This window comes from Mya arenaria, chromosome 4 (assembly GCF_026914265.1).
Source record: "Mya arenaria isolate MELC-2E11 chromosome 4, ASM2691426v1".
NCBI classification, from domain to species: Eukaryota; Metazoa; Mollusca; class Bivalvia; order Myida; family Myidae; genus Mya; species Mya arenaria.
Genome location: NC_069125.1, coordinates 15,979,530 through 15,996,869, shown reverse-complemented (window position 1 = coordinate 15,996,869; position 17,340 = coordinate 15,979,530). Strand labels below are relative to the sequence as shown.

At 34.5% G+C, this 17,340-nt stretch overlaps 1 pseudogene; it reads left to right on the top strand.

The window, feature by feature from the left end:
• Nucleotides 1-16,727: 16,727 nt before the first annotated feature.
• Nucleotides 16,728-16,848, top strand: LOC128233106 (5S ribosomal RNA; annotated as a pseudogene).
• The last annotated feature ends 492 nt before the right edge of the window (nt 16,849-17,340 follow it).

The window sequence follows — 17,340 nt, the reverse complement described above, 5'->3', positions numbered from 1 at the left end:
TTTTTTTGGTGCTAATGAGGTGTACAGTCCCTTTAACTTAGTTTTCTTTAAAGCCTAAGGCCAAATGACACGAATAAGAAAGTGATTACTCAGTGGTACATGTGTTTTATGTTTACATTTTCACCGCATTGTTTTTACTCCTTAACCGTATGTTGCCACTTTATCGAATACATAGTGGCTCCATTCAAGCAATTTATTTGTCTTATTAGAAACGTTACTTTTTTTCTAACGTTTGTTTAATAATTAATACACGCAGGGATCTTTAACCCTATAATATCGTGTTGGAGAATATGTTGGACATAAAGTTGTCTCTTATCTTTACTGGAGTTTCTGGGGCGAACTAGAGATGGTTCCGATACGTTGTACATGGTATTGCCATTCAATGTACAAGAGCCTGACATAGTTTTCGTGCACTACGAACAATCTGTTTTAGAGTTATATACCTTTGTATACAAAGTTTACACCAATGGCTATGTGTGTTGTGGACAAAACTGCTCCAGTTATTGTGCTTAGTTTATTGGTGCGACCTAACCTGTGAATATTAACATCTGAGTCATAGTTCTCTCCCTTGTTTTTAATTTGGCCAGTGTTGGTTTCCTTCATTTAACAGTCTGAACGTGCTTTCATCTTGATTCTGACTTACTGGTGCTGCTTTGATGTTGATTTTCTGACATTATCTCCACTTATACTAGTGTCTGACATAGGTATTAAGTATAATTGATATTATTGCAGTCATGCCTGAAAATATATTATGTCATGATAACTCGAAGAGGAAGGCATCACTCTTGTGAAAGGTCTTTTAAAAAAGGGCGTAACATTTTTTGTCATAATTTGGGTATTTTTTCACATACAAGCTGTGTTTAATGAGTAGAGTACTTTCATACACAAAACAGCACATATTTTTAATTAAACGACCGTTTGCTTTAAGTTTATCAACGTATATTCCGGATTTGACACGAAATAACTTAAGGAATGAATTGCGGGGTTGATGTGTTTATCGGGGTATGAACCCAATTGGTCAAAGTGTGTTGAGTCCGAAGGTCTCCATGCGCGTATTTTGATCAGCCCAATTGCGTTCGTATCCTCGATAATGACATCAAACCCGCAATTCATTACTTATATTTACACCAGTAGTTCATTATATCATTCAACAATTGTTAAAACAATACTTCATTTCATTTAAGAAAACCTTTTAGTAATCCTTTGTTACATATTTTGTAAATGGAACGACCCGACTGTTACCGGAAACATTTGTGACGCGTCATGAGACTTTTGGCCCGAAACCGATAGCCTCGATTTCGAGAAAAACGTGCGCAAAGTTGAAGCGTAAAAAATAAGAAAGTAATGAAGTTTTTATCGTAAAAACAACCATTAAACATTTTGTCACCCTAGATTGTTAAGTCAAGTTTATTCTTTAAAATGTAATGTTCATAGAAATAGTGTTTTTTAACCACTTTCTTTCGTATTGTTTATTACTTTTGGTGTTATCTCCCGTAGTTGTCATGTGCTATATTTTAACCCAAATTTGAGGATGTAGGTCGAGCTGAACTAAAGGCATTTACATCAAATTATAGGAATTTGTTGGTAAGTAGAATTATTTTCATTGTTTGAGCATATAATTTTACGAATGTGTATATCTTTAATGTAATGCAATATATTCTAAATTCGGTTAAATGGATGGAACTTGATCGCAGGAAAACAAAACGGAAGTGAAATTTGACAGTGTGACATTGAAAATGTAAACAGATCAAAATCCAGCAGATATTCCTGTTTTGCATACTTATGATGACTGAAAAAGGACATAATCATCATCTCATGAGGTTCAGGTACATTGAAATAAATTTCTGTTATGATGAAGATGATCATGATGATTATGAAAATAATAGACTAATTTATCAAATGACGTCACAATAACGTGAGAAAAGATCAATCACTTGAAATCACTTTCAAACGTAAAATTAAAACACTTATAACAACAATACATTTATAACAACAATACATTTAACATATTATAAATTAATCATTTCTAAAATGTTGATTTTATTTTACGGGACATGCTGAGACATTACAAATAAAAACAAGATGAACAATTTTCATGGATATTGTTATACGATGACTGTGATCCGAACGTATCCGAACATCTTACGTTAATCGGATGATAACCGCAATTGCCGAAAGGCAGTTCATTTAAGGAATGGCAGATGAGGTGATAATATATACAAATAAGACATAAAAACCAATACATTCTTAAATAGTTTTCATTAACCTCTAAACAATCAGTAGTTCGTATCCTAAATAGATATATATGTGGTAAATGTGGTTAATGTTTGATGAATTGACGTACCTTTTCGCGTTAAACAAAAAGGCAAAATATATCACAATATCAACCTTACAAACTCAGTAGTCATTCACTATAAGCTCTGTTAAGAAGCATAGGGTTAGGACCGAAATGACACGGAAATAGCGAATAATTGTTTCTAGCACACCGGATAGGCATTTCCGGTGATTTCAGCCGTGCTGGAAAACTCCATCATGGCATCCCCCATGCCAGATGAGTCACGCGCTTTGACGTAATACTTTCAATTTCTTTTATTAAACACTTAATGTAACCATAGTAATAAGATTTTAATAGATGAGTTCCATTAACATTAACTTTACAAAATATATCTTAAAAACAAAACAAAATAAGCCTTAAAAGACTTGATAGCGAAGGAACTTATTGACGTATGCAGTGAATACATATTACTACGCGTCATGACGTCAGTAAACATCGCACGCGCTTTTTGGTGAAATGTACAAAAACGCGCTTTCTTATGTATTTTCTTCACAAAAAATGTAATTTAAGGTATGCTAGAAAAAACATCTATTATGTGTGTCTGTTCCGGATCGAAAAATCCGACCCTCGGGCACGCTGCATGGTAACTCGGCAAACTTGTTACCTGGCAACGCAGGGGCCCTCGGGTCGGATTTTTCGATCCGGAACGGGAACACATGACAGATATTATCAGTATGTCATTTCTGTGTCCATCAAAGAAGTAAAGACAAAAATGAACACAATGGAAAATGATGTACATAGGTGAAATAAAATTGATTCCTTTCGGTATTTTTAGAGCTTGAGAAATCAATGGTTCAACATGAAAACTGTGACATCAATATGCACTGAGACATGTAAACAAACTTTTTAATTCTTACATCGTTAATGGTGTAAATCACCTAACGTATTATAATTGATAATTTAAATCAAAGATATACGAAGGAAACTTGATCTTTCAATAAAAACACGATGTATGGTCTCTAGAAAACAGTGACATATGGACATACAGCCGTGTCTTAACTCATTCTACAATATAATATGTCCTTGTGACTTGAGTATGTTATGGCGGTTATATACCAAATTGTTTGGAGTAAAAACTCACCAAACAGCTATCATATAACCGTCATAACCGCTTTATTCTTACTCTCCTCCTGGCCGATCGCGAGATTTTCTACGCTGACGTGTTTACGCAAATAAGTATCTCAATGAAGGAGCGTTTCTTATTGAGCTACGTTCTATGTGCATTTGTTCGGTCATGTTTACAAGTATGCAATGTTTGATTACTTAATTAAGTGTCGTTTCATGGGTATTTTACGCTACGTTAGAAATATACTTGCATACATTAGTTTTGCATAATACTTAAAAGAAAAACAAAACGTAACGTTTCTGTTAAGGATAGTTTTTACTACATCAATTCAGGTAGAGGTGACTCAGTGATTAATTTGCCCTTGACATACGATGGAGTCACGTAAACGATGAAATGGGAAATCCCTCCGTCAATACATCAATTCAAATTATCAGATTAAGTTTTATGAATTGGCTTGAATATCCATTAAGAGAAGTTTTTATTATCGCTCCATCAGATATGAAACAGTTTCTGCACCGAATATTTGAGAGATGGCTTGATATTTTAAGTATGACATTGAAACAACGGTGATAAAGCATGCATTGTTCAAAGAAGACTTGCGTCGTTTATGGTTTATATCTTTAGGTCTGTTAAACATTACTGAATGTTTCGCCTGATAGGGTCTGGACATCAGATGATACGATTGCAAGAAAAAAAAGAAAATTGTCAAAAACTCGTATAAAACTTATATCGTTGTGTACTGCGCATCGAATATTACTTACTGCTGTATCACGTTGCAGGTTTTATTTTCGTATCAAATCTACTGCGTTTGTCTACCCAGAAAGTCCAAGTAAATTTATCAATAGAAACTTCTGAAAGAGATTAACACTGCTTAAAATGACAGCGAGTTCGCTAGAACCCTTTTTCTTACGACCGTCCCTCAGAACCGAAATTTATTTAGTTTAAAATGGCATCAGGATGGTTTTGGGGTACTCCCCCTTGAACATTTGAACATTTTCTAATCCAAAATGGTGCATTTTGGGCGTATTTGTTACTTTTGTGTTCCTGTATTGAAACAAAGTACTTTTTTACGATTTTAGGGTAGTAATGGGGGAGGGAGGGGGCGTTGCGCCTGATACACCCTCTGGATCCGCTTGTGCAAAGTTCATAGAGGGGCCATGGTCTTAACTACATTATGGATTGGAACAGTTAAACATGATCGAAACCTTGATTAAGCTGTTCACCATTTTATCACGCAAAATGATAATGACATGATTTTCCAGTTATCACGATACTCTTCTTAACTGAATTGTATACATACTCCAGACGCACAACTTATAAACAATTAAAGAATAACACATCAGTCTCGGTTAAACTGGTACTGTTCATTGCTAGCAATATTCAATTATGTCAACCATCCAGACCACTCAAAGCCCCCCCCCCCCCCCCCGATTCCCCCCCACACACACCGATTAAAACGATTTTCTAATGCTCTGTTAGAAGTGTTGGAATCTAAGTACTTACAAAAATAAATGGTTTGATGCAACTTTATACTAACAATTTTTGAATTTGGTTAAGTGTTTTACATTATACCCTGTAAATTAAACCACTAACTGGGCCAGTCACTCTTTATATTTACCTTTTCGCTTGACTAAAATCAATAATGGCTGACTTCTGATTTCCTGAACTAAATGCATTTGAATACATTAGAAAAACTGCCTTCCAATTGGACAAAATATAATGTTAAGCACTTATACTGAAAATATCAGCACTGCTTATGAGTAAAAACAAGTCGCTGAGGTCACTTTGATACAAAGAATACACGTCAGTTATTTTCTTAATCAAACATGATATAATACAAAGAATCGTTCAAAGAAGAATGATTGATGATGTGTCTTTCTTCTCAAACAAGATGATCATTTATAGACAGAGTGACGCAATGTATGGACTATTAAATATTTTGCCAAACAATACTTGACGAATAACTTTGGACGAATAAAGATGGTTGATAATACAGTTGATTTAGATTTTTTATTGAAACGTCTAGCTACACTTTCCAAAATGTTAGCCTAGCAACTAGCTGATGAGCTCAAAAGTGTTTTATTAAGCCACTAGAACAGAATTTTTAATCAACTTTATCATCAACAGATTAGCTGTTTATGGTCAGCAAAACGAGCAGTTTATAGTCAGCGAAACGGCCAGTTTACGGTCAGCGAAACGAACAATTTACGGTCAGCGAGACGGGCAGTTTACGGTCAGCGAAACGGACAGTTTATGGTCAGCAAAACGTGCAGTTTATGGTCAGCGAAACGGGGAGTTTACGGTCAGCAGAGCGGGCAGTTTACGGTCAGCAGAACGGGCATTTAATGGTCAGCGAAACGGGAAGTTTACGGTCAGCAGAACGGGCATTTAATGGTCAGCGAAACGGACAGTTTATGATCAGCAAAACGGACAGTTTACGGTCAACAGAACGGGCATTTAATGGTCAGCGAAACGGGCAGTTTACGGTGAGCAGAACGGGCATTTAATGGTCAGCGAAACAGGCAGTTTACGGTCAGCGAATCGTGCAGTTTATGGTCAGCGAAACGGGCAGTTTACGGTGAGCAGAATGGGAATTTAATGGTCAGCGAAACGGGCAGTTTACGGTCAGCGAAATGTGCAGTTTATGGTTAGGGAAACGGGCAGTTTACGGTCAGCAGAGCGGGAAGTTTACGGTAAGCATAACGGTCATTTAATGGTCAGCAAAACGGACAGTTTATGATCAGCAAAACGGGTAGTTTACGGTCAGCAGAACAGGCATTTAATGGTCAGCAAAACGAGCAGTTTACGGTCAGCGAAACGGGCAGTTAACGGTCAACGAAACGGGCAGTTAATGGTCAGTGAATCGGGCAGTTTATGGTCAGTTAAACGGGCAGTAAATGGACAGCGAAACGGCAAGTTTATGGTCAGCGAAACGAACAGTTTATGGTCAGCGAAACGGGCAGTTTATGGTCAGCGAAACGGGCAGTTTATGGTCAATGAAACGGGCAGTTTACGGTCAGCGAAACGAGCAGTTTATTTTCAGTGAAACGAGCAGTTTATGGTCAGCGAAACGGGCAGTTGATGATCAGTGAAACGGGCAGTTTATTGTCAGTGAAACGGGCAGTTAATGGTCAGCGAAACGGGCAGTTTATGTACATCGAAACGGGCAGTTTACGGTCAGCGAAACACGCAGTTTATGGTCAGCGAAACGGGCAGTTTACGGTCAGCGAAACACGCAGTTTATGGTCAGCGAAACGGGCAGTTTATGGTCAGCGAAACGAGCAGTTTACGGTCAGCGAATATGGCAGTTTATGGTCAGCGAAACACGCAGTTTTGGGTCAACGAAACGAAGAGTTTACGATCAGCGAAACGGGCAGTTTATGGTTGGCAAAACACTGAATTTATTGTCAGCGAAATGGGAAGTTTATTGTCAGCGAAACGAACAGTTTATGGTCAGCGAATATGGCAGTTTATGGTCAGCGGCGATTACACATGATGGTCTCCGTGAGGACAGAATGGTGTTCCACATTTCCTAAATACAATTAAGTCCAATTTGATTCATGAATATTAATTTGATACTTTGACTTCATTTTGATGTATTAATTAGTGTGCTCATTCAGTCGCATTTGAGCAGATAAATTTTATAAGTTCATTCAGCTGAACTTAAACGTACTCTATCCAATTGAATTGTATTTGTATTTTTTTTACTTTCATGCAGAACGAAATATATATAAGCTAGTTTTTAATATAGTCCAAACTCGCTTTGTCGACGCCAGATATCTCGACTTTCGTCGACATAGCGAGTTTGGACTGTATAGTCAATTTCAATATCAAAACCGCAAATGGTTTGCTATACCTGTAAAAATTCCTTTGTCGTCACTTTAAATGTATTGCACGTTAATGTGTTTACTGGTTTTCGTTTTAAATTAACAACGTTGTTTATATACAGAAAACATGTTTGAGAAAAACCAGAATTTGTTATAAGTGAACATCTGTAAACAACATCCATTAAACAGTTTAAAAATATAATAATCGTAAATGTTTTGTATAATTAGTGTTCTTGCAGCATCTTAAAATAAATGACTTTGTGTTTTGAGATGCAAACTTAGATACCATTTTATTTTATTGTTCATTAGTTTTGTTCTTGCCTATTAAGATCGTTAAGTTGTGCATTCAACGACTTAATCATATCTAAACAATTTTACACGATAATTAGTAGTAAAAACAAATCTTGAAAGATCACTTTTAGTTTGTTTAACGTTATCTGGTGTGTGTTCAATACTTTATTGAATACGAAATTACAATGCTAATATTTATCTTTCATTTATATCTATTATTCAGTACATGAAGAGTTAAGTTCGGAAACTTGTAAACGCTAAATATGAACATATGAATCGTTTGAGTAACCTTAGTTTCGTGTAAGGCGATAACTTCGAGTAAAATAGTTATGCAAAAAGCTACGGAAACAAGCTCAGTAGCAAAAAGTTTAAACATAAACCCGGTTTAATGGCACTGTGTAAACGCCAAAGACATAGAACATAAAATCACTAACAAGAAACATAGAAGAACAGCAGAAAACTCCACAAACAGCACAGCGCATACATACTATATATATATAAAAACTAGGTATGTTTATCAAGAATTGTTAGGCCTTGAAACGGTCAGTAAAATGTAAATTTACTGGGGATTTAAACCAGTTTATGTGCACAAACTTCACCCTTAAGATAAAACGCAAAAGGTAAAAAAGTATGCATTAACTTACAGTTAAATACAAATCTTAAGACAAAGAGATTGATAGAACATGCGAAATGATAGTTTATTAATTATTGCTTGTTGAAATGGACTGAAAGTATTTGGTTTCATATTTTTGAAGTGGAAGAAATATGATCGATGCATTTGGCATGGATAAGGGACACCATTAGGAAAACTAATGGATGCAGTTGAACTTAAGTTCATACCAATTCTACTAGACACCGACGTCCGTTAATGCTTTACAATGTCTCTGCGATAATGCGCTTTGTTCCAAAGATAATGCCATTTGAGTGTCTGGACATGACACATTGAGATTTAAAGGCTTTGAAAATATCCTAATGCTGCTTAATGCCAACACTAGAAGTAAATCACTCCACTTTAGGTTTTACGTTTTGATGACTTAACCTTCGTCCAAGTTTCATATTTAAGAAGTACAAATACATTCTGCACGATGAAAAAGGTATTGCTTTAAGCCCATAAGGTGGTTTCTAGTAGTTTATTAGTGGTTTATAGTGACTTATCAGAAAAAACTCAAATGATATTTCACTGTTTTGAAATTTAAGCCCCTTTCTGCTAATCAAATCACACATTTAAAGTTCACAGGGCAATTTTAGGCTTTCACATATAAGACAAATTGTGTTGTCATTTTCGTTTAAGATTGCAATATATTTCACCCCGTGCACACTTGGTAAAATATACTTCGACAGTACTCCAAAACAACCAATTATCCTCTATAAAGCCTAAAAGCTAATCCAAAATATAAAAATATGCATTTGCTACAAACTATCGTTTCCTTTACTTTGAAAATTAGCTGACTTTGCAGAACAATTATACAAATTCCGTGATCTAAATGATAGTTGAAATGTAAGTATATACCATCTTCCCAGATGTTATCCTCGGCCATCTTTGCAACTACATTCAAACACACCTATACTTTATCTTTACATTCATTTTATGCCAAATGTACTTTAAAACAACCTTCATTTTATATCTGTTCATTACGATTTACGTGAAAGAAAGAATGCATTGGATCGATTTTGATAACACTGCTATTTGCATTTATAACACAAGGAACTTCAGATATACCACGTTTTGTTTCGTTCTATTCGCATCAATACATTATCTTACGATAATGGACCAATTGCAATTCGTATGGCTTATCAGTCATTGCAGGCAAATCGATTACTAATTTATTTGAATACTGCTTCAATCATTGGCATCTTTTGTTTATTCTTGCGCGTTGAATTATTCAAATCATATGTTAATTTTGGAAGTATAACACTTGCACGCACAGTATCGACTAATTATAAATGCAATATTTTTAATGTCGATCTGCGGCAGTTTTGTCTTCAAAAATTCCGGACGATACTTTGGTAAAAAGGGATTCATTATATAATTGCGAAAATAGTTGAAGGGCAACCCACTTTCCGAGACATCCTTTAGTGGGTGTGTATTATAGGAGTAAAGACTACGAATAATGAAACATGTATGGTCAAATAAATAAAGTCTTTCAAAACTAAGGAAGGAAACACCAGAATTAATTTAAAAAATCCAAAACAAAGATTCATAAGAATAAAACAATGCCTGTTACTCCCCCATCAATTCATTCTTCCATATTTCCCCAGTCAGATATTAAGCACCACAGGTAGGGCATGCGACTGAGAACTGTTTTCATCCACATGTTCGTATCAAGTCAGTATCCTCTCCATATTGAGAAAAATAGATCGATTGATAATTAGATATGCATTGTAAGTGTAAAATCATCATTTCCAAATATTCAATGGGCCGATATTATTTCCAGGAGCACAACGACGGCATAGTGAGGTCAGGACACGTTAGTACAATTTATGCTCCAAATTACGTTGACAAATTACCTACAGAAATATTAAAAATTGAGAGAGAAACATAATTAAAAATGAATAGTTGAGAGTTAAAACGTTTCTTGTTGAATGATCGTTTTTTTTTCTTTCTTTCTGTTTTCTACCTTATGTGGTTTATGGTCAATATGAAGTCCTAAAGAGATCGGTAAAAATTTAATAATGCTTGGACATGCCGAATATGAGTATGCATTAGCAACAAAACATGGACTAACATAACAAGTACAATGTTAAATCATAGACTATCTGAATCATAAAAGCGATTCATGCGAGATGATAGACCATATGAACATGCTGCACCATCATTTTTAAGAACTACAAATTAGAATTAAAAAGCAGTCCAATAATAAGGAATTTCCTGTTGGCGACGTTCACGACATGATTTATAAGTCCTGCATGATCTAGAGTCATAATCTTCATTCACAGTTTATTCATTTTTCATATTCTAAATTCTCAAATTCGACAGATTAGCACATTGAAAGAGTAAATGTGTCATCTATCCCTTTTTAATATTGTGTCTATGGATATAAATGGGTTTTATGAATTTGATGGTATGGATTGTTGTTTTGTTTATGTTATAACAACATAGTTCTGATCGTTAGGAATCCCCATTCTACAGAATCTATTCTTTCACGACACCAGAACATTCTTTAATAAACCAATAGTATATTGATATGATCTGAACAGTTTTATTAAATCATTGATAATACTAATTAACAGCAGCATTGAAGCAAACTTAGCCAGGACACACGTAGTGCATATGCAACATATTGGAAATCATAAAAACATGTTTTAGCAATAAATTTATTTCCAATCTTCAATCTTACTATACCATGAATATATTGTCTGAAATAAACAAAAATCAACACAAACAATTATCACGTATTTATTATCTATTAGGTTGATAAACCCAGTACTCTTTACAATAATAAAAGCAACGTGTATGAATACTTTATGCTCATATTCCCAAGACATCGATATTTGTCCGTATGCGATATTAATATGAAATATCAAAGAATTAGCACTCTATACAGACATAAAATATATATTATTGTTTGTACAATCTGATTTACTCAATAATATAATCCAATCAATTTAGGCATTGTTCTTAAAACATTATCGAATTTGAAATGTCTTGAAAAATCCATATCAAAATGCATGGATTATAAAAATAAACTGGTAGATCAGTGGTGACATACATCAATTTATTGTGTATAATTATACATGTATGTCATTTGCTGAAATATTAATTCATGGCAAATAGTTGTATGAATCACAAGTTTTTTAAAATCTTTTCAGTGAAATGCAAGACTGTTTTAAAAAAAGTCTTCAAAAACAAAATATTGGTATAATCTTGGTTTTAAAGATAAAATATATTTTACATCGCATTTATCATTGACGATCAAGAAACCTAACATAAGCTCTGAAAAGACTTTTGCAAAGTTCTAGTCATTGCAATTTCGAATAACAGAAAGAAAAAAGTCGTCTGCTTAATAAAAAGAGCTGGTCTTTATATTAGGACTCCATTAAGATATAGTGTGTCTACAATTCATCCATTCTATTGACATGCGGTGCTTCAACGTGAGGACTTGCGAAACAAGCTACAGGTTACCCAGAACAAAATTATGAGGTTTATTTTAAATTTAGATTTTAGATCCCATATTGGCAAGGAACAGTTCAACTCTTTAAACTGGTTACCCGTAGAAAAAAGAGTTGACTTCATAACTCTCTGTCCTCTTTTATTCCAATATAATTTTTGTAATAATGTCTTTACCTATGAATCTTAAAAGTGGTATAATATTTCATTTTATAATGCTCTAAAATGTCTTCCTATGTCAACCAATTAATATAAAAATGACCACAATGGAAATAAGGGATTTTTAATCTCTTTTTTGTGTTATCAATAGCAATATAATGTGGTTTTAACATGGATGCATTTATTTATTTGTATTTTTATCATGTATTTAAATGCCATGTTGTGTACATTTTATTTCTGAAATAAATCTATCTATCTAGCAAATGTGTCTGAAGCAATACAGCAACATTTTTTCTAGAAGTTTAGGTGGCACTTATCAATTGCCAAATAGTTGATATGTTCGGTACAAGTACAAACATTGTCTGAGTAATAAACTGTCTTTATAGTACGTGAAAAGACATAAAGGTATTTAGTAAACAGGTATTTATTATACAATTTGTATTCAAATTAGACTTCCGCTTTTATCAGAACTGACGAAACGAATTTTCTTTCTAAAAATGATGTTTTATATACTGTTTTAAAATTAAGCTTGTTTTTTATCCAAATGATATTAGCCAGATGAAGCAGCGTACAATATACTTATGCGGTGTTATTTGTCTTACACGAAAACAAACAATTACTTTTCATACGTGAGCAAGTAGACATGACTTCGACACAGATTTGAATACAAACTTAATAACAGTCAAACCCCGTTGGATCAAACTCGCTTGGCTCGAATTATGTCTTATAAGTTATTTAGCAATTAACGTTACGTTTTTGTTTGTTTACATCGGTTGTGACCCGTGGTGACTCATGTGAGGATCTCTTTGATGTCACGTGGTTCCTCACCCCGATCTCCCGTCCATAAATAAGTCTTAATGGGTGGCTATTTCTCTGCAATAAACGATACAAAACAAATAGAAACAAAACTTGATGATTTCCTTCATCGTTGGAACCGGGATGATAATATACCCATTAGCGATGAATGGGAGTTCCCTCAGTCAATACAAAATGCATATCATCAGATATCTTCTCAAGATTTGTCTTATAAATCCCATTAAGGAAAGTGTTCCTTATCGCCCACTACTACCGCTATGAAACATTTTCTGTACCGGCTTAGATATTCTAAATATGATATTGAAAATATGGTGATGAATCATGTCTTGTTCCAAGAAGACTGGAATTATTTTTATAACTGCATATTGACTGTTCTAAGTATTTTGGACCTGTCCCTATAGTTACCAATGTGCTTTTGATGCCGTCGCGAAAATCATCTGAACTTTATGAACTTGTTCTGTATTCATAAATACAAATATTCTCTGTAAAGCGCAACAATCATCCAAATAATGCAAGAAGCAGTCTTGGTGTGGTTGAGAATATTCATTGACGGCTACGACAACCGAATACTGTCAATGCCGCATGTCCTACGAAAACACACACGATTTTAATGCTCTGTTAGAAATGTTTGAATTAAATACTGGGTATGGTCAGCACTCGCAACGAGCTTATACCACGTTGCTGAGTTCACCTTGATACCGAGTATGTTTGTACATGAGTTATTATTCATACAAGATTGTACAATAATCGTTTCAGGATAATAAGGGTATACGTCTTCTATCAGTATATAATTCTGAAATAGTAATCAGTCAAATTATACTTGATGGATAACTTTGGACGAATAATGATAGCTGGTAAAACAATTGATGGATATGTTATTGAACAGTTCAGCCTTTGTTCCTAAATGAAGTTGGTGTTCTCTAGAGTTTATACGTATACTCTATTCATTTATTATTTCCCTTAAGTAGATAAAGATATAAAGATTTGTATTCGGTATTTTTTAAATTTAAAAAAAGTATACAATTAAACAAATTCCAAAATTCATGGCCGAAACTAAGATTAATCCAACCAAAGGAGCGTGTTTCCCTTTTTGGCACGTGCGTAAATGCTTAAAATATGTCTCCTAGATTCATTCATGCGCTGTGTTGAACAGTCCAATTGTAAATGTATTTTAACAATGTGTTCAATGCACATTGAAACTAGAATAGTACCGGTATACTCGGCATATTGCGTAATGCCAACGCTTAAAATAAAATTACTTGAACGACTTTTGCCTTTTTTAAAATGTCATGCTACCTCCAAGATGCACTTTTAAGATAGGTATTCATTCCTGAGAATATACAAAGTATGAAAAGTCAATAAGCGATCTAAAAGTATCCTGAAAGCTAGTATGGCCGATAGAAAAAGTTACGGCGGATTACTATTGTAAAGTTACACGAGTTGTTTTGAGGTCGACACTGTTACACTTCTCTATAGTTCGGTTCGAGCAAAAACATTTGCGCTGAGTGGAGACGTTTCTACAGTTGCATCAGTACTACGTAACTGCACCCAATGTTATATCCTTCAATGATCAGATATGCAATACTTTTACAAAAGTACCGCTGAATGTAATGAACATTCTCTTCCATAGCCCTCACTTATGCATCCAATAACAATAAATAATGGGAATCATCGACAACGTTTGTGTCTCAATTTATTGTTGATTGCAGTGCACTTTTATATGATTACTAGTGCCTTTCCTTGGTGCGCCTTTAGTACACGATTTAAGATTATGAAATGAGCCAGATTAAAAGAAAATGGCCCTTCCAGTAAAACACAGACCTATATTAAGCTGCAGCCTTCAAAAGAGTAAAACTTCCTTCTTCCACACAAAAAGTTTAAAACAAATACATCAACAAAATTATTGCTTAATGTTGCAGCTACATAGTTGTGATAATGACACCTCTATTTAAATATAGCGGTTTATTTTTGAACTTGCTTTATGTAATTTCAGTGGCATATAATTTCATAAGCTCGGTTTGTGCACATAAACTGGTTCAAACCCCCAGTAAATTTACATTTTACTGACCGTTCCAAGGCGGTACCTTCTTGATAAACATGCCTAGTTTTTTTAATATATAGTATGTATACACTGTGCTGTTTGTGGAGTTTTGTGCTGTTCTTCCATGTTTCTTGTTTGTGATTTTATGTTCTATGTTTTTGGCGTTTACCCAGTGCCATTAAACCGGGTTTATGTTTAACCTTTTTGCTACTGAGCTTGTTTCTGTAGCTTTTCGCATAAATATTAATAGGAAAAAAATGATGTCAAATTATTTTTTTCATCAAAGAAGAAGCCACAAATACAAAGCACAAACCAATGTTATCTGATAAACGCTTAGTGATTAAAAATTTGAATAAGGATTAGACAATGTTTGAGCCATTACACTTTTAATACAAATAGGGTTAACGAGAATGTTTTTATCATATATTAAAAACTGTTCAAAATGCCTTAGGGTTTTAAATTTTAAAACACGATCGGAAGTGATGTTTCAAAACAATGTCCTATCTATTAGTCAATTACACCCCCCCCCTCCCCCGAAGTCAGAATATTCAGTTGAATAGGTGATGGCAAATGAAAATATATTCACCCTCATATTCATGTCTGGACACGTCAATTTTACTTTGCTAATAAGCATTCTGGCTGATAACAAAGGTATTTGACCATTTAACGTTTTAAAATTTTCCAACGACTTAACTTTTTTAAAACTCGACCTATTTGAATTCAAGACGCAACGCGCATTTCCGCTCGTATAGTAAAAGTTAAAAATTAATAGTATACTCGCATTTAGGTTATGGCGGACAGGCTAAGTTAGGACCTGGTTGAATACGGGTATTTAGGCTTTGGCGGACAGGGTAGGTTAGGACCATGTTGAATACTGGTATTTAGGATATGACGGACATGCTAAGTTAGGCTACTGTAGAACACTCCTATTTAGGAAGCATGGAAAGTATGGAACATGCATGTATTAATATAAATCAAATGTCTTTTCTTATCTTGTGTGAACAATGGTTTATGCGGAGATTCACTTCTAGACATTCATTGGTGTTTCTGCAAAAAAAAAACACAACAGGAATGCCCCTTAAGTGGTTTGTGAAGATAAAATGATGCTTGAACATGCACAAGTTGATCTCCGAGTTATAATCCACGCAAGATTTCGTATTATCATGCAAAAATGTAAGATAACAAAAGCATCGACAAAAGGGTTTCCAGAATTTTAAAAAAGATGATAGCTGCGACACACGAGGTTGAGAATTAAAGCGTTCATTTGCGCTATTGTTTCATTGGGTCTTTCAATTCAAAGATATTTAAGGAAGCAATTCGAAAAATTGCATGCTGATTTCAGTCAACAGCAGTTTCTTTTTAGGGTGAAACGATGCTTGAAAATTCACAAGTTAACTCGCATTTATTCACATCGCAAATCTCTTGCTATCATGCAAAGGAGTACAGTATGAGAATCATCGATTAAAAAGATTTTCCCACAGTTGATGGAAGAAGATATTTAGGCCGCGACACAAGATTTAGGGCTTTAAAACGTACATTTACTGTTGTTTATGGGAATTCCAATTCAATGTGATTTCATGATGATATCTCATCAGATACGTGTGTACACGTAAGGCCAACCAGTGCTCATTTTGAATACTGAATTTGACGTCACATAGATGACATTATAACGACAGTACATTATTTAAATGAAACACATAATTTACATTTTAATATTCCAACTAGTTTCTAATTTGACTTGCTATCCTAAAAGCAAATCTTTATAAAACTTAAGTATAGTAACAATCGATGATTCGTTTCAATACTTTAAACATCAAATCCCTTTAAAACAGACAATTAAAATGCAATCGAATTACGTCTAGACAATGGACGCACCAACAGAAAGCAACAAAAAGTGAAGAAAACAAATAAAAAACGACAAAGTTATTTCAAGTACTCAACGACCCCAGCAAATGAATTAACTAAGCTATAGCAGCAGTACTAGCTCTTAAAAGGTACGTTAATGTTATTCAGAGACAGCCATCTGACATAGCACCCCTAAACAAAGTGTAAAATAAATCAAACGACAAAGACAAACTCTACGTGTCTACGGCCATATCACGTTGAAAACACCGGTTCTCGTCCGATCACCGAAGTTATGCAACGTCGAGCCCGGTTAGTACTTGGATGGGTGACCGCCTGGGAAATTGCTCATAATTCTAAACAAATAATTACGCAATATTGTGCCGACGAGAATAACGTCGTAATACTATCTCTTTCTTCATAATCGAAATACTTCGATCTTATTGAAAGTTAATACAATGTTCCCAGTATGTTATCCTCGGCAATCTTTATAACTACATTTAAACACACCCAGACCTGATCTTAACACCCATTTTATGCCAATTTAATTTAAAACAATCTTTTGCTAAGACTTGTGTGCCGAATTCTTCAAATCATAGGTTTATTGTGGCAGTAATACAATTGCACCCACAGTGTCAGCCAAAATCCTAAACTAATCAGGCATGCAATATTGTTAATTTCGATCTGCGTCAGTTTTGTCTTCAAAAGTTCAAAATGGTTTCATTACATTATTTCCAAAATCATTAAAAGGCATTCCACTTTGATTTTGATTTCCCGAGTCATCCTTGATGAAATGAAAGAGTGCGAAATTATGTTACATATAGGGTCTCATTAATAAAGTCTTGTAATAATAAT